Source organism: Ambystoma mexicanum, chromosome 6p, assembly GCF_040938575.1.
Source record: "Ambystoma mexicanum isolate Mex_15411 chromosome 6p, UKY_AmexF1_1, whole genome shotgun sequence".
Lineage (NCBI taxonomy): Eukaryota > Metazoa > Chordata > Amphibia > Caudata > Ambystomatidae > Ambystoma > Ambystoma mexicanum.
Genome location: NC_090935.1, coordinates 807,952,794 through 807,971,430, shown reverse-complemented (window position 1 = coordinate 807,971,430; position 18,637 = coordinate 807,952,794).

Here is an 18,637-nt window from a genome sequence, read left to right as displayed (position 1 = left end):
CCTCTGCAACAGTTGTCGACTCCTTTGGGGCAGTGGCGTTGGATCGTGTCTCGTGTGTTTTTTCCATTTCAGCTGGCCTGCCCTCTACTGCTGGCCTGTGTTGCAGTCTGGGTGTCTGTGTTGCCCTGGAGGTTGAAGGTCCTGTGCCTGCTTGACTGGCCCTGGATCCCTTGGAGGATGTGCTGGCGTTTGGGGCAGGCTCCTGGCCTTCACTTTCTGCATCTGTGCCTGTGAGGGAACAAGAGATGCAGGGCATCAGTGATGGTGGTACGTGCAAGATGCATGATTTGGTGCTGTTCAGTAGTTCACATTTCATGCATTGCACTCTTGTAGGTGTGACGTACAGGGTACTTGCAATGGGGGGGCCATATTGGCATACGCCGTGGACTCTCCTTTCTGGATTGATGTGTACTACGTGGCATACCGTTATATTGCGGTTTGCATGATATGTGACATGTGATTTATCCCTGTGCGTTGGGTGTCTGTTGGTAATGGGATTGGCACGCAGCATGCATATCATTGTGCCAGTGTTTGGGCCACCATCTGGACATGGATCTGTACATGTGTGTATGATGGGCCATGCATTGGCTTGGTTCACTTTCACATCTGTTGTGCTACTTCATGCTTTGGTTCGCTGGGGTTTGTGAGGACAATCACCTCCATTTGCCGATGTCTGCACACCCTCAATTTCTCTGAAGCCCTCAATCAATTCCATATTGATCGTGGTGCTATATGTCTACTGCCATCTCATCAATTTGGTGGGTGAGTGGTCCCCGCCGCCTGTAGCCATGGCCTCCCTGCGGTTGGCTGAAAGTATGTTGCGCACCCGGAGACGTAGCTTGTCCCACCTTTTTTTGCAATCCTTCACCGTGCGGGTGGTGGTGCCAACCACAGTCACCTTCCGTGCCACCTCCTCCCATATTTCTTTTTTGCGCAGTTGGGCTGCGCGTTTCAGGTCTTTGGCAAAGACCTCATCGGCATGAGCTGCCAGCATGTCCGCTAGCATATTCAGCTCCTCGCCCGAGAAGCGCTTCTTACGCATGCGGGGGGGTGGACTTCCGAGTAGCCTTGGACATGATAGCTTGTGATTGGGCCTGTTCTCCACTCTGTACCAGTGCTGTGTTAAGAGGATTGCAATGGATTGTGTTTTTAAAGATGGCCGCAGGCGCATTTCCCGTTCTGGCGCAATGAAGTTACTTCCGGGTCCGGTATTTACATGATGGTATTGCCGGGTCCGTTATTAAGGGGTTGCTCCTGGGCAGAGGCAGTATAGGCGGGTTCCGTGATGGCGCTATCGGGGAGTTGGGGGGTCTTTAGTGGCATGGTGGTGCAGCCATTACCGGCATGGGCGTTCATGCATGCTCGCGCTCTCATAATCAGCCATGAATATGGATGGCACAGGATGCAGTATAAACAACCAACAAAGAACACAAGATGCTGAAGGGGGTTTGGATGCAACCTAAGCCAAATGGGCAATGGCAAGGAGACACCTGAACCCAATAAACAATCACTTTAACATTCTTTGAATGGGAATCAAGGGTTATGCTTTGATACAGTAAAGTCTTGACTGTTGTAAGGATACATGTACTAGGATTATTTATTTATTCATTCAATGTTTGTCGGGTACCTGCATATTTATTTATTTATGCAATGTGTGTCGGATACAGGTATCCGACACACATTGCATAAATAGATAAATTATCCATCTCCATGTACCCGACAAACATTGCATATATAAATAAATAAATAAACCGGTTCGTAGCTTGAAGAAAATGTACTCAGCAACACTGGTCAAAACTATTGTCCGCATAGTGAAGTAACTCATCACCAGTGCCATGGAAGTGGTTTAAAGTGTAATTGATATATAGTTTGGAAAAGAAGCGCCATGAAAGAAATAGTGCTGCTTTAAATTATTATTTTGGCCATTTTCTGGGCTTGCAGGCACGCACCATGGGCCCAAACGGGTCTCTGATTGTATCGTATTGGGGCCCACGGTGCATCCCTGCAAGGCACACACACTCCCCACAGCCCACTGCACTTCCCCTCCCATCCCAATGCCAGCACGAAACCATTTAGTGACTAATGGGCCACCATTAGCAGTTTCCTGCCGGCATTGTGATGGAAGGGGCTGGTTTTAGCTGCAGGGGGACCTAACGTGTTTTTATTGGTGTGCTTATGCCCCCACCCCAAGTGGTGCAAAAGTGGTCAGAGGGAGCCTCTGACTTCTGTAATGTCACGTAGTACTTTTGTACTATGTGACATTATAGTCAGAAGGGGCAGCGCCAGCACCTGACCTGCGCAACTATCCCCACGTCAATGTGCCGCCCCACAAACTAGGGAATTCCATCCCCTCCAGAGGCTCCAGGGACCGGGGCAATTGCGTCCCCCGGGGCTATTGCGCCCCAGGTAGTTGCCCGCCTCGTCCAGGCCAAGAAACAGGCCTGGCCTCGGCCCTCAGGCAAGGCAGGGCAATTGGCAAATAAATTAGCAACATTTGTTGCTTTATTACCTTCCCCCGGCCCCGGGTGGCGCCGGCGCATACCTCTCCAACATTAACATTGGGAGCTATGTTGAATTCTACATGCATGTTAACTCTCTGCATATGTTTAAAGTAGACTTTAGCACTCACATGGAGTAGTGATATTGTTTACGTGTGTCCCTCCTAAATATATTTAACTTCACGTGAAATATTTGATGCAATACATATTGCATAAATGCATGTATTTTAATGCTGAGATAGACGTGCTTGTACAGCTATCGGTGGGTATGTTGCTGGTGCTTGTTCTTGGAGGTTTGAGTAACACTGTTCAAGACCAGTTCATCACCTTTTAAGAGTGGCTAAATGTTTGAGGTCATACGAATGACATTAGTGTAGATCTGAAATTGTCGATTCTCTGACCTGAGTCACATCAGAAAACTGGTCATTGTCACTAAAAATTAAGAGCAAAAGCAGACTAACATAACCAGGCCTGTTCGGGTTTGACCCTCTTATTGCTGTTTTCTGAGGTTCATGAGGTTCATGAAATTCAGCAGATGCCAGCATTGACAATTTTGTTAACTCATTGTCCCCACTCCTGCTGCTCAGCCCATGACACATGCATGAGATCACAGTTCAGGGGAGGGGGGCACCAACGATGCTTCCCGCCTGGGGTGCAATCTGTTGTTAGACCGGCCCTGGTTCTAATAACAGAAGATGGAAAGGTAAGTATTGAATCGTCTTGCTTAACTAAGGATGCAGATCGTATCTGCAGAGAACATACCCTGTAGCGAGAAGTGTTAGTGCTATCTCTGCGGTATGACGTGACATCCACGGTCAAGAAGGAAGCTGGGTAATGTAGTCTCAATTTGGAAATGAATGTACCTTCGCTAAGATAAGAGGGAGAGAGTGATTATCGAGGGTTAAGAGAAAGGAGGTAAGTGTCGGAGTAAAGTAAACAACTTACTCGAAAGAGAACGACGAACTGGCTATGTCCAAAACGTGAACCATGCAAAACTGACTTGGGGATTTGTTCCCGGGAAGCCCGCTAAGGCGATGAGAAAGAGAGTACGTAAGCAAGATAGATAATAGAAATGCAGAGCAACCAGGGATATCAAGTAAGGATCCTTGTTAACTCACGGAGCGTGGCTGATGATAGTCGTAGCAACGCGCTGCTTGGTCTGTGTTGACACTGGAAATACTCTTCCATGTTGACAGGGAGGAGTTCCCGTCTCCCGATGCAGTCGGAGAACTGAAACTACACTCGAGGGAAGTGGCGCCATCTTGGGAGGATAACTCCTTATACTTTGAACATAACGCCAACGGCGCCACACAGACCAATTCCGTGCAGTACCCATGACACTGTCTCATTATTCAGCACAGGGTGCAGAGTTAGTGGCAATGATTGTCATGCTCCAGAATCATGCAGACCAGGAAGTAATAGTGCACAGCGACTCCGCCTACGTGACATCAATGGTGCATGCAGTGTTAGCATGTTGGGAAAGGAGGGGTTACCTCCGAGCGGATGGCACGCCAGTGCAGCACGATGCCTTATTGAACACGCTTATTAAGGCACTGCAACTCCCAGTAGCCATCGCAGTCGTTCAATGCGCAGCACGACATACTAAAAGGGCAGACTTTATCTCACGCGGAAACCAAGCAGCAGACGATGAAGCAAAACTTGCTGCATGTTCAGAAAATGTTATGCTGTTTGGTACGCCTGATGTAAATGAGAAAATGGTTGTAATGATGAACGTATTTGAAAAATATAGTGATTTGTCAAAGACACAATTAATAGAGGTCCAGGGGGAAGAACCTCAAGATGAGAAGGATTTGTGGACGGGAAGAGGGTGCTCTTTAAAATCATCTGGAACACTGTGGTGACAAGACAGCACTGGTAAACCGGTGATGCCTGTAGCCTTATTAAGGGTGGCGCTGGAACAGATACACTAACCCTGCGCACACAATTAGAGAGAACCTCACTGCAACTATTGCAGAGGATTAGTTTGCACCAAATTTGTTAGAGCATGTTGTGTTCTATGTAGTGAACTGCATCGTGTGTCAAAATTTCATGGCTGGGCATACACTGCACATAGTTAGGGGAGTTATTCCGAGACCCACTGTCCCCTTTCAGCGTTTGCATATCGACTATTTCGACATGCTGCAAGTATGTAATGGATATAGATATATATTTGTAGTGGTTTGTCCCTTTTCACAGTGGATTGAGGCTGGTCCATGTACCCACCGAGACTATAACTGTGCAGCCAAATTCCTAGTGTTCCCTAGACGCAGAGTATGTGAAGTAATGAGGTCAGACAATGGCCCACATTTTGTAAATCAGACATTTGAGCAGATCAGCTTGTTGCTTAGTATAAAGCACAAGTTTTCTTCGGTCTATCATCCACAAGGAAATGGAATCTGTGAACGGCTCAATGGCTTGCTTAAAGAAAGAATATGCCAAGTTGAATCTTACCTTGAAGAACAGGTGGTTGCATTGCCTACCACTGGCATTATATGCATTGAGGAACCAACCAGTTTCAGACCACCATCTCACCCCCATGAGATAGTGACAGGGAGGTAGACAAGGACACCCCTCATACCTTCATCCAGAGTTAGAAGTGATGTTCAGCCTACTTCTGAATTGTTAGGAATGGAGTTACATGACTATCTTATGTGTATGACTTCAGGTATCTCTGTCATTTCAGGTCAGCTAAGGTGAAAAGGGTGTGGGGCAGCACAGAACACAGAAGGAGATGCTTCAACAAGTGGAATTCAAGAGTTATGTCTTCCCAAACTATTCCCCGGAGATGTGGTCCTAATCCGCAACTTCACGAGGCAGTGGCACAAGTCCAGATTTAATGGCCCTTTCATTGTGGAAGACGTCACTCCGTCTGCAGTCAGAGTGCAAGGCATACGTGCTTGGACCTTGGTGACATAAAGGTTTATACTGGAGAACCCCTCTGCCCCCACCCCCTTCGGAAGCAAGCATCGGGGAAGAACCTCAGCAAATGCAGACAAGGTCTATGACAAGGAAGAAGGACACAGAGCCTGCCGAGTTAAAGACAAGATGTCATTGGACTGTGGCTTGGTTCAGGAAACTCTTTTAGAGAGTTAGGGGAAGATAATCGAACACTCTGTGCAGTCATTTCAGGGTTAAGGGAAGATCTTTTGTTCTTAAAGCCACATGAGTTTGTTGACTTTGGACTGAGACATGCTTAAGCCTTGATATGAAGAGAAATATGCCAAATTCGGAGTTCTTTTTCAACAATTGGAAGAGGGTCCAACGTTTCACGGATCATATTTGAAGTTTTTCTCTTTATATTGTGCTCATATCCTGCAATTGTGGGGAGAACTAATAGTATTCATGTTTTTTCTGCAAGATCCTAAGAATGGCCCAATCGTAAGGATATTGCTCACAGCAATTATTGAGCAAGTTATGCACCTACCACAGTATAGTGGGGTAAGGACAAATGCCCCTATCAGCTGATGATGCTCACAGACTAGTCAGTTTGGTCTTTTATTGTCTGATTGAAGAATACCCGCATCTTTTTGGAAGACACACTGATGTGCACTCATTTCTAAGGGATCCTAGAAACAATGCAGCACTAAACAAAATCTTGAGAGGTCCATATTGAGCGGGTGTTGGTGGTGTTTGATAGATAATTATCAGTGATGGGCTGGAGTGACAGCTGACACTCCTTGTGGCCACTCTTACCACTGGAGGAAGGTGCTTGTTAGATATATTTTGGGGTTATAGTTATTACTTCATGGTATTTTTCCTATGGTGGTATTTTTGTGGTCATTTTTTAGAGTGGTGAGACTAATTTCAGAATACTGCCAAATAATGATATCACCAGGGTAACTAACAACACACAAAAACTGGACTTAATACACTCTGAACAGATGGCTCATGCATTAGAACTTTGGGAAATATAAACACAGTAGTACATGCACGTTGCGATTCTAATCTCTAATGTAGCACCTAAAATGAACTGAATCATTTAACCTGTGCTACATAGTATAATGCACATCCCTAGCACCTCAATTAACCTCATATTTACTTAAATCTGTTGGCAATATTCCTGACTCAGCATGGCAGTGAAATCTTCCCCAGCATTTCTGCCTGCCTCGCACAGGGTCAACCCATATAACGTTTTTCTAAGGATCATCAACCCAGGAGAGAGACAGCCTCAATTTCAGCCTTAGCCCAGCAGTCAGCTTGCAAGTACCAGACTCAGTCTGCTCAGCAACCAGCACTTCTGCCTCCTTCGTCTGTCAGTGCCAGAAGAGGAAAGCCTCTCTTGCCTCAAAATCTTTTTTTATGAAAACCCTTGTCAGTCATGAGCACCTCCCCTTGCCCAGCTCATCCCACTAAGAATCACACAATCTGCTTTTCTCATTGTGCTAACTGCATTGCTGAAGAGAAAAATGTTTAATTTTTCTCTTGTGCTTCCTGCACCAAAACAAAGCCATATTTTTGGCAGAACGGATCTTCACATTTTTCAGCTACCACACAGTGCAGATTCAGCCTGCACATTTAAAGTTCATCTTTTTTTCCCATTTTCAGAGCATTGTGCCTTTTCATCAGTCTGCCTCCAGCTTATTTCATGAGCTAATTTGCACTAAATGTTATTATGGGAATCTGTTACATGTTAAATGGGGTTGGGTTAATTAGTATGTTAGATATAGTGCAGTTCACTTGGTTGAAATATCATCATGATGCAAAGTGATCAATTTCTAGCAAGTGCTCTGTGCATTGGCATCTATTTCATTCTGTCTGAGACTCGCACTCTTGGCCCTAGTCAAAATCCGAAGCCTCACTAAATTGTGAATGCTGAAATGTGGAGTCTAAATGTTGAAATGTGGAGTCTAAATGTTGAAATGTGGAGCCTATACTCCTACACTACCTCCTTTCATTTCTGCTAGGATATTACCCAAAATCACTGCAAGAAAAAAACCCACATATGTTGTAAAACCCATGTGCTTCTCCCAATAACCACATCTTAATAGTCCAATATAAATAACATACAAATGGTATTATCCATACATGAGAAACATTATGTATATATCACTGGTCTTGTGCAAAAGAGTCTTGATTCTTGAGTGAAAGAAAGAAGCAAAATCTTTAAGTAAAGAATAAATAAATCGTTATTTTTTAGAATTGATTAATTGATATTTTATTTCTATCACACTCGTACACAAGTGTTTCAGAGCGCGATAAGGCAAGGGAGGGGAACAGGGAAGAACAAAACAGCGATCTTACTAGGCCCAGTGACATTGAGAACGCGCAAGTGCTTGGGAGAGGGGGGAGGGGAAAAGGGCATGAAAGGGGGGAGAGGTGGAAAGTGCGAAGCAGAGGAGAAACAGAGAAATAACAATAAATAAATGATAAAGGCAGCAAACAGTGGTAATGCAGCCAGCAATTTGCAAGAACTAGGTTTAAGGCAGCAGACAGGGTAGGTCTGAAAAGTGCAGGAAGAAAAAGGGGGGGGCTGTATGGGTACAGATACAGAACTCAGTGTAAGGGGTGGCCCGGAGGCAGTGCTGGAGGGTGGCAGGATGAGCAGGTACCTGGGCCCAAAAAACAGAGGGTGGCCAGGTGCACGGTGCCAAGAGAGAACAGATCAACAGGGGAGAGGGGGAGCGAAGGCAGAAGAAAAGAGGAAGGTCTTGAGATGCTTCCAGAAACGGAGATGGTTCTCCTCAAGTTTTAGAGTGGCAGGGAGGCTGTTCCAGAGGGTGGCCCCAGCCGAAGACAGAGATCTACCACCAGCTTGTTTCTTAGAAAAATAACTGACCCTGAGTGAGTTGGAGGAAGAGGGGAAAAGAGCTCGAGAGGCGAGGTATTTGCGGAGGGATATCTGAAGGTATTTTGGACCCAGGCCCCAGAAAGCCTTGTGGACAATGCAGAGGGTTTTGAATTTAATCCTTGCATCCACTGGGAGCCAGTGGAGAGATTTCAGAGCTGGAGAGATACAATCCCAGGGCTTGAGGCTAAGGACAAGTCTCGCAGTCCTGTTCTGGATTAGTTGCAGAGGGCGGAGAGTAGAGGCAGGTAGATTTAGAAAGAGGCTGTTACAATAGTCCAAGCAAGAGAGAACCAGAGCTTGAGATACCATGAGCTTCTGGGGGAAGGAGAGGAAAGGCAGAGTACCTCTGAGGAGGTGCAGTCAGAAATTTGACTTTTTAGAGACCTCAGAGATGTGGGCGGAGAAGGAAAGGGTGGAGTCAAAGATGACCCTGAGGTTCTTAGCCTCGCAGGTGGGGGTAGGAGGAGGGCCAAGGGAGGCCGGCCAGAGAGTGAGGGGAAAGGATGGTGAAGGTGTGCCGACGAGGAGGATCTCCTTCTTGCTGGCATTCAGACAAAGATCATTGGCGGCACACCAATCTTGAATGGCAGTTAGGCATTCAGAGATGAGAGAGGGAGAGGAGGTGGCAGAGGGCAGCTTGAAAATGAGTTGAGTGTCGTCAGCGTAGCACTGGAAATTTGAGCAGAAAATGGCAATGCAGTGGGCGAGAGTTGCCAGGTATTGGTTGAAAAGCCAGGGCGAGAGGTTAGACCCCTGGGGAACACCAGAGGTAGAGAGGAAGATAGATGAAAGGAAGGACCCAAGTTGGACCTGGGAGGGTCGATCTGAGAGGAAAGAGGTCAGCCAGGCCAGAGCCTGATCAGTGATACCCAGGTTTTCACGGAGACAGTTGAGCAGGATGGTATGGTTGACCGTGTCGAAGGCAGAAGAGAGATCGAGGAGGATGATTCAGATGGAGTCAAGGTTGGTGAGCAGATCTTCATGGATGTTTAGGAGAGCAGTTTCCGTGCTTCTGGCAGCTCTGAAGGCAGACTGGTGGTCATGGAGACAGCCAACCGAATTGGAATGAAAGCTAAGCTGAGAGATGGCCAACTTTTCCAGGAGTTTGCCAAGAAAGGGAGTAATGGAAATTGGGCTTTAGTTAGCTGGACAAGAAGGATCAGCTGTGGTTTTCTTGAGAAGAGGATGCACAAAGGAGTGATTCAGAGGGGAGGGGAAGGATCCAGAGGCAAAGGAGTGGTTGCAAAAATCAGCAAGGGCCAGAGCGAGGGTGTCAATGTGGTCCTTGATGGTTTTAGAGGAACAGGGATGAACCTGTTTTGAAGAGGCTTTCATAGATCGGACTTGTCTAGCAACCTCGTCAGGGGTGAAAAGAGGAAAGGACGAGAAGGATGGTGGGAGGGTGGCTAAAGGAGGGTCAGCACGTTGTCAGAATGTGTCTCTTTATTTGTTTTTTTTCTATCTATTGATCACTGTTATCGTTTATCTTCTTTTAATTGGTGAGCTATTCTTTTTTGAAAAATGTTTTGGGAATTATTTGGGAATTTCTTTTTTTTTAAAAAATAATTAAAGAAAGTCATCATCACTTTCAGAAAACAAAAATCCATAAAAGCGTGCCATTTGCTTCAGTCAAATGTAAAAAACTGTAAAAAAAAAACTCAGTTTGTTATCAAAATCAGTTTGTGATAAAAATAGGAAAAATAGTCTGTGATAAAAATAGTCTTTGTAAATAATTAAAAAATCGCACAGGAAACGGTTCTAGGTGGAACTCCTCCATTCCGGACTTCTTTCAGGGTCATCATCTACACGTCTTTTGGGGTCATCATCTTCATCCCCTCTTTGATCCACGGGGCTTTCCAGTGGACTCCAGTCTAGGGTTTCCTCCCAGGATCTGGTACTCCAAGGATCCATGGATCCGGTGCTGACGGGAACAACAATTATTTTTCAAGAGTAAAAAGAAAAGACAACTTAAGTATCAAGCACATCAAATCCTTTACTTTTCCTTTCTCACTGGAGCATCTGAAAACAAATTCAGTTATGCACACAAATGCAGATTATACCAAATAGCATGCCATGCAGCCAACACACCGCCCGAAATAACACACTAACATCATATGGTATTTTTAGATAACAGTCTCAAACACAACACTCCTTTCTTTTAGTTGCTCACTTGGATTTGTGTTCAATACCTTCATATATATTACTCATTTTTTCCTACTCTTTAAATCTCCTTTTGACATCTTTGCACTATTTACACCTATCCACCTGCTCTGGTAATTCTATTTAATAGGTAAGCGCTTTACTTTTTTTTTCACTCCCTGCTAGTATCAACTCACTTGAGTCTTTTTACTTCATGTTTCAGGTGAAAGGGCTTAATTTGATTAACATGGACAAATTGTTACATTGTTAATTCTCCCTTCTTTTTGGCAATTCTGTAGAACAGGGGTGAAACCTTATCTACAATTTTATATGGCCCTTGCCATGCTGCAAGGAATTTAGAGTTTAAATGCTTACTCTTCCCGCAATTAAACTTGTATATCTGGTCTCCTATTTCATATTCTCTCACAGATGCCTTTCTATCATAATATGTCCTTGAAGCATCAGCGTCAGTGAAGTTACTTCCACGGTCTGACTCTTTTCTTTGAGTTAAAACAAATCTTGAAAAAATATGATTTACAAGTAGAGTGGCTGCCGTTTGCGCACTGCAGTCTGGAGCTGGAATGCCCTCCACCCATTTAGACATTAGACAAGTTACTGTCAGCATGTTCCCATTTCCCCTCGCTGATCTCCTCACGGCTCCGACATAGTCGACTTGTAAATCAGACCATAGGAGTGTTAAGCCCATTTTCCTCAACAGTGCTCTATGAGCCGGTGACGCAGGTTGAAACTGTGCACACACAAAACACCCTCTGGTGTAGAGCTCAACATCCTGGGACATGTGTGGCCAAAAGGCGTAATCTTTTAAAATGTCCAAAGATTTTGTGAACCTCTGTGTCCTGCAGTTATGGCATTGTGGGAATGATGTAACATCAATCCTCGAAATGACAAAGGCACTACCCATTGGGCTTGGCCTGTCACAGATTCTCTAATCATCAGTCCATCTTGTAACCTAATTATCTTTTAGTTATTTAATAGCACTCTCAATTCCTCTTTCCCTTTGCAGTCCTCTACAGTCAGAGGATTGTGTTCTGCATCTAGCAAATGGTTATAAAATAGGCCTAGAATAAGATCTTCCTTTTGCGCTTTGATCAAGTCCTGATCGGAGTATCAAACTCCATTGTGCCACAGGCTCTTCCATTGTTTTTGGAGTTTTGGAACGGGATATCACATCTACCTGTATTTCATCAAGCAGGTGTTCAACAGGACATAACTCCCCCATTACAGCTCCAATTTTGGCTAATTGATCTGCCTTATCATTTCCCTTCTTATCCTCACCTGGCATTTTCAAATAACCATGTGTTTTCCTCCAATGGATTATCAGGTCATTTATTGACAAAAGCTTGTCTTTAGCTTGAATCATCTTGCCACGTTTAAGTGGCTTCTTGTTATAGATGAGCATGCCTTTCCAGTCGGGTAAATACTCCACAAAATGATTTCACCCATAATCATAATCAACTACTAGAACTATTTAATTGAGTTTATTTTCTACTGTTGTAGATATTGCCTTATAAATAGCAGCCAGTTATGTCACTTGACTGCTTTTGGGACCTATCCTCATGGTTACTCTTGGAATGTTATCCCATTTACACCATATGTTTCCTATCCCTTCTATGAGCTCTTTTTGCATGTCATTATCTACATGGTATGAACATCCATCTACATGCACAGTTGGTAAATCCTTACATGTTTCCTCATTGAATGCCTTGAGTGGGGATTGCTCAAATTCATTCAAACTTGTCTCTAGCTCTGTGTCATCAGGCACACATACAGTTGCATAATCATGCAACTCTGGTAATCCTTGAGCAACTGGGCTCTTTTTATTTTGTCCATATTACACTTCTACAGGAAATTCCTGAAGTGCTAATGTCCAGGAAGTAATTTTTGACTGAGCCAAATTCCTTGATCTGATCCTTTTATTTGCAAAAATTGCAGAGGCTGGTGATTTGTTTCAACAATCACGCGCTCCCCTTGAATTATGGGACGGAAATGTTCTGATGCCCAGACAGTGGTTGGCAGCACTTTTTCACATTTGCTGAATTTGGTCTCCACCTGTGACAATGCTGTGCTAGCATGTGTAATGGTTTTGTTATTCGTGTTATGTTTTTGATATAATACTGCTGACATACTGTGAATCCTATGTCTACAAAGAAATCCTGATTTTTCATACGGTATGCCAAATATGGTGCTTTCATTAGATACTCTTTTAGTCTGGCCACTGCCTCATTCTGTTCCTTTTTTTCTCATTTCCATGGTACACCCTGCTTCAGTAATCTCGTTAAAGGTTGTGTAATCTCTGCATAATGTTCAATACATTTCCTGTTGTAACTTGTCATTCTTAACAAGCTCTTTAAACTTTTCAAATTATTGGGAATGTATAGTTTATGAATCGCTTACATGTTTTTCTTTTTTGGATTTAACCCATGTTCTGTCATTTTATCATTTTATCACCTAAGAAGTTTACCCTTTTTCTGCACCCCAGTGCTTTCTGTAAAGATACTTCTGCCACAGCCTTCTGTAGCTGACTGAGTACATGACTAATCGCATTGAAATTGCTTTTCAGTTCTTCATTTTTGATTAGCAGATCATCCACATAGATTATTGTCCCCCTTTCAGCTGCATCCGGGAGTGCCTTGATCAGGAATATCCCAAACTCACTTCCACTATTGACATACCCAAAAGGTGTCCAGGACCATGCATATTGTGATTTGAAATGCAAAATGCAAACACATTTGACCTTGATCAATCAATGGAAGGGCCCTCCTTGAAACAGGTAACCTTTTGTTTAATTCTCGTAGATCTGCACACAAGCGCCATTTGCCATTGGGTCTTAGCAAACCTAATATAGGAGTATGTGATGTACTATGAATAGGCCTAATGATTCCTCTAGATTCAAGATGTTTAATTAGTTTAGCTAGTGACTCCAAACATGCGTGTGGTAACCTATATTGTTGCACAAATACAGGCTCCCTACCATGTTCTTCTGGTAGTGTGGCAATATGTAAATTGGTCAGCCCGCAGTCATAGGCATCTTCGGCAAAAACCTTTTTGAATTCAATAAATATTTTTCTCAATTTGTCATTTTCTTCCTCACTTGTGCAAGCATCTGCAGCTTGAATTTGCTCCTCTACCATTTTAGCAAACTTTGAGAAGTCCTCCAATGGAGGAACCTCTGTGCTTTCCTCTAATCATGTGGCAGTGTCTCTTTGGACTGTCGCTATACTCAAATATTTTGCAATATTAACCTCTATTTAAATATGCTGTTTTTCTCTTTTAGATTCACTTAATGCGAATAGGATACAATCATCTTGATGACAGCACACTATTTCACTTGGCTCATAAGGTTACACAGACTGATTTTTAAAGATTCCTTTAGGCTTAGACTACTATGATTCTGGCAACTCACCATGTGCAGTCACATAGTTTTCAGGAATGTTCCCAATCACTGGGTTACTGAAATCAGCAGTGTAGTAAAAATTCTGTATTGCCATTCCTTTTGCTGAATTATCTGCCAGATTAATGTCTTGACACCCTTTATTGTCCACCAGGAATTTAATGGGTCCATTCCCAATCTCCATCAGTGGTGTATATTCGCATTCTAACCCTTGCTGCATTATGGATTCATTTAGGCATACAAATGCATCAGAACATTTTATCTGTTGTCTCTTTCTGTATTTTAATGCTACCATCTGGTGAATGCAGGAATGCTAATGTCCTTTTTTACCTGCAGTTCAATTGCATATGGTGTCATTTGGGCACAGTGGCAAGGTTGTCTCTTGTCTTCAAATTCAGGTGCGGCTCCACCCAACCTGGACCAAACCTTTTGATTTAGATAGTCTAATACCATACACATCCTGTGCATCATGTAATTTCCCTGATAGAATTCGTTTTGTGTCCCGCTCACGATCCACACATTGTGATGAATACTCTTAGGGCCAACTGTAATCTTTAACATGCATCTTTCTACAATCCTTTGTTGGGGTCATCTAGGCCAAAAATGTGTTGATTCTTTATTCTGAACTTTGGGATCTCCTCCCTGTCAATTATTTGCTGGAGTATCTTTTCATTAATAAAGCTCTTTTCATGTTTAAGCGCCAAAGTGGCTTCAATCATTTTAGTTTTGATGGATTTCATAATTTTCATAGGACTACATTGTGCATTGTGGTGTGTGTCATTTTGTCGCTCATTCCTGTTCTCTTGTGGGCAAGAATGCCTGTGAATATTTGTAGGTGATTCAGACCCCACCATTAGGTTATAACCAGGTCTGGCCAAAGGGACAGCTGTTGGTACATTGTTTCCTTGGCCATAGCTGTGATTGAGTTCAGCTCCAGTGAATGAAGTGCCTTGTCGCCTTTCCTTGGACTGAGATTAAATATTTGAAGTTCTAGGTTCTTGCACTCTCCATGAAGCTGTCCTGCCTCATATCAGAGATCAGTATTCTCATCCCTGAACTTATTACTTGCCATTTGTTGATTTGTGTCTTATGCTGAGTAAGCGCTTTGGCCTTTTTGTCATTTTCTTCCAGTAATTTAAATATCTCCTGTTCCATAGCATGACATTCTTTATCTTTCTCCCTGCCATATTCTCTAAGGTCTTGTATTTCCAAAATAGCAACATATTTATCTTGTTCTCTTTGAGCCAATTCAGTAGCCATATCACTGCATTTGGCTTGCAGTTCCGTGTCTAGCTCCCTCTGCTTTAATTCCACTTTTAAATGCTGCACCTGGTACCATTAATTGTCCAAACTGCATTGTAACTAGATAATAACTTCACTGTAATTCCCTTGTATCTTTATGGATCTGTATAGCAGGAACCATAGATTTGCACACAGTCTGATGATGCATTTTTTCTCTATGCGTTCTGATGCTCAGAATAGCCTGAGGAGGCACACCTGCACAAAGCTTCCTTCATCAAAAATATGTTCAAATGCCTCTCGTTCTACCTCTGTGGTAATTCTGTCTTTCCATCTTGTCACATTTTCTGAGGCCCAAACTGCATAGGCATAAAGCTTTCCCTCGAGATAATTTGACAGTTCAGAAAACTCAGCCTGGATCTGGGACATGGCGGCACTATTGCCAATGACACTATAATGAAAGTCAAATGAGCACACAGTACTCCACTACATCACAGCACTAATTCAGTTAATGAGTGCACAATATGGTTAGGCTTTAAAATGCAAGCCCACGCCCAGTAATTGTTTTATAGTTTCCCAATGGCCAATGCACCAAATCATGCACCAAATCTGTTGGACATATTTTGAGGTTATATCTATTACTTTGTGGTATTTTTGCTATGGTGGTATTTCTTTGGGAAATGTATTTTATAGTGGTGAGACTAATTTCAGAATACTGCCTAATAATTATATCACCAGGGTCACTAACAAAAAACAAATACTGGACTTAATACACTCTGAATATATGGCTCATGCCCTCATGTGCTATCTTATGTACAATACCACATTATGCACTTTTGGCTATGTTCGAACAAAAAGCATGCAATTGAAATACAGCACATTCATTCAGTCTCTCTAGATAAAACAATTCACTGCGCCTACTTTGCTTTGAAATATTTCTTACTGCATGTCTGCATCTCTCTAAGCATGTTAAATCAAAGGTACTAAATGCAGAATAAATATAATGAGTCTAAATTACTTTTATAAATGTTTTCTTTATCATAAAATAGGATTATGCAAGTTACACAGAGTGACACTAATGCCCACATTGTGCTTCACAGAGCAAGTACGTTTTTTCTTGCAATGGCTTTCAGCGCTCTATCTGTGCAAAGGACTGCTAATTGACCTTGGCTTCGTAAAACTTGGCAAGAAAATATACTTTGAATAACATTAGAACTTTGAGAAATATAAACACAGTAGTACATGCACATTGGAATTCAAATCTCTAATGCAGCACCTAAAATGAACTGAACCAGTTAACCTGTGCTACATAGTATCATTCACATCACCAGCACCTCAATTAACCTCATATTTACCTAAATCTGTCTGCGACATTCCCGAATCAGCTTGGCAGTGAAATCTTCCCCAGCCTTTCTGCCTGCCAAGCACAGGGTCAACCCAGAAAAGGATTCTCGAGACTGCAGTTTTTCTAAGGATTGTCAACCCAGGACACAGCCTCAATTTCATCCTTTTCCCAGCAGTCAGTTTGCAAGCACTGGCCTCCTTCGTCTGTCAGTGCAAGAAGAGGAAAATCTCCCTACCCTGCCTCAAAACACTTTTTTATGAAACCCCTTGTCAATCACCAGCACCTGCCTTTGTCCAGCTCATTTCACTAAGAATCACACGATCTGTCTTTCTCATTGTGTTAACTGCATTGCTGACGAGCTTCCTGCTCCAAAACAGAGCCATGTTTTTAGCAGAATGGATCTTCACATTTTTGAATCTGTTACATGTTAAATGGGGTTGGGTTAATTAGTATGTTAGATTTAGGTTAATAGAATATTCAGTGCAGTTCAGTTCATTGAAATAGCACCCTGCATCAAAGTGATCAATTTCTAGCATGTGCTCTGTGCATTGGCATCTATTTAATTCTGTCTGAGACTCACACTCTTGAGTCCAGCAATGAATTTTCATGCCCTTGGCCCTAGTTAAAGTTCACACACTCGCTAACATGTGAATGCTGAAATGCAGTCTAAATGTTGAACTGTGGAGTCTAAATGCTGAAATATGGAGCCCATAATCCTACAAGCTGCAGTAGCAGGGTCTGTGGCATGTGATATGTACTCCTTGAATACATAATTGTTCCCCAGCCTACATTACTTGTGCATTGATGTTAGGCCCAATATTAATTTCCTTGAGTTAGCTGGATGATTTTACTTGTAGGAGAGGTTGCATATTACACTGCCAGACTTTCCCTGACTGTCACATGCTCTGGCCAGCTGTAGTAGTGGGAACCCCAAAAGCAGATAGGCAGTGAAGTCATGGGTGGGGATGTCCTCTGACCCGATTTCACCCTCTTGAGGAAACCCTGAGTCTGTCCTGCAGGGACAGATAATGTTGCTGTCGACCCAATCACCTCTTCCTGAATAATCTGCTGGGATGACCATCTCTGACTCCTCTGCCTGGTGCTCTTTGGTCTCCTGAAGCATCACCACCTCCTCCTCTCTCCCCTCTGCCCTTCATCTCCCTACACCTCTGTGGCTAACACTCCATGCTGCTCCTGGAGTACCACCTCCTACCTGCCAACCCCAAAATCAAGGCCCGGCTTTGGCTCATACTGCACAAGTGACTCTGCAGCTACCACAATCTCCTCCGATTGGTGCTACATACTCCTCTTCATGCTCCATGTGTCCTTCCTCAACCAGGTTCTACCCCTTCTCAAGCAATGCCTTTTCATCATCCACCAAGGTTTCATATTCCTCGTCCTCTGTCTGAACCTCTGGATGCCACTCACCAGGCTCCATGACATGACAACTAGGAAGAGGAATAGTCCAGCTCATCATCTTTTCCAATGGCACTCTCTCCAAATAAAAGAACATGATGTGTATGGTGTCAAAAGTGAAAACTGAAAATGTGTCTAGGGTGTCACTGTGCAAAACACAAAACAAAGTAACAAACAAAGAAATTCATGCAAGATTCACAGAATGGGAAAGGGTTCTTGGAACATACAAGGAGTAGAGAAGGTGACCGAGCACAGCACAAGAAGACTTCTCGAATTCACACACAAAGGATTCGCTGCAAAGACAATAAAGGGAGGTTGTTAGAAAAGATTTATTACATTTTTTTAATATTTGGGGTGACACAAAAATAAAAAGGAACATGGAGAAACAAAGGGGAATTATTTTTAAAACACTTTCTACAAGGGAATAAGGTTTAATAGAGAAGATTATAGAGAGACCCAAACTAACACGCACAAACAGACGAAAGGGCATAAAACAGGGATCAATATCAAAAACGCTACAAACAGCACAAACAACTGACACTCTTAACTTGACATCCAGACAAACCCCAAAAAGGAAAATGGACACAAGACGGACCTCCTAAATGCCCTTAAACCTGCTTCTTTTGAACTCTCGAGGAATCCCACGGGCTATGTCTTATCTGTGAGGAAAATCTCTGCTTTCTGGTGGGGTACATTTTGACAAGTATGAGCACCCCTAATGTGAAGACAAACATTTTATTGCAACTGACCCTTCACTTGTGACATTGGAGAGGGCTTTGCCCTAGGTCTCTAACAATGTA